This window comes from Populus euphratica, unplaced genomic scaffold (assembly GCF_000495115.2).
Source record: "Populus euphratica unplaced genomic scaffold, PopEup_1.0 scaffold1076.1, whole genome shotgun sequence".
Classification (NCBI taxonomy): domain Eukaryota; kingdom Viridiplantae; phylum Streptophyta; class Magnoliopsida; order Malpighiales; family Salicaceae; genus Populus; species Populus euphratica.
In genome coordinates this window covers 26,064-26,819 of record NW_011500463.1, presented here as the reverse complement: position 1 = coordinate 26,819, position 756 = coordinate 26,064, and positions in this window count along the sequence as shown.

Here is a 756-nt window from a genome sequence, read left to right as displayed (position 1 = left end):
TGTTGTTGCATTTCATCCCAAGCACGAATGGATCCTGGTCTCAAATTTTATAGCCATGTTTTAGCTTTATCTTTTAATAAAAAAGAAAAAAACTTTAATCTAATGATATTCATACTACAATTTGAATCATTATAGGTGTTACAGACCTCCTCAAATTCTCTTAAATGCAAGTATGAATTTTCTAAATCTAAGCCATGAAAAGAAGGTAAAAGTTGAATAATGTCTGGCTTAAAATTAAAATGAGATGCGTCAAGAGGAAAAACTATACATGATGGTGCACTTGTTCTTGTAGGATTCATGTGGTCTCCAAGTGTTCTAACACGGTTATTCTCATTATGAAGTGATTGATTATCTTCTTCGACCATATTTTCTGAAAATGATGAGGATACCCTACAAAGTCTACCACTTAATATACGTGACCACGTTTTCATGCATGTATAGGAATAAAATAAAAGAAAGAAGAAAGCAAAAGAAAGAGAGAAAAAACTAAATAAAGAGAAACAAAACAAAAGAAACAAAGTTATATATAAGAAAAGTGAAAAAATAAAATTTAATAAATATTATAATTTGGACAAGAACTTACCTCCTCGACAATGGCACCAAAAACTTGACACGACCAAAAGATTGATGTCTTCTCCTAAGTGCAGGAGTGTTGAAGTAATAAATAACCCAGCAAGACAGGGTCGAACCACAGGGAGGTTAATTGTACAAATTATAAACAACAATTATAAACAACAATAATAGAAATAACAACAA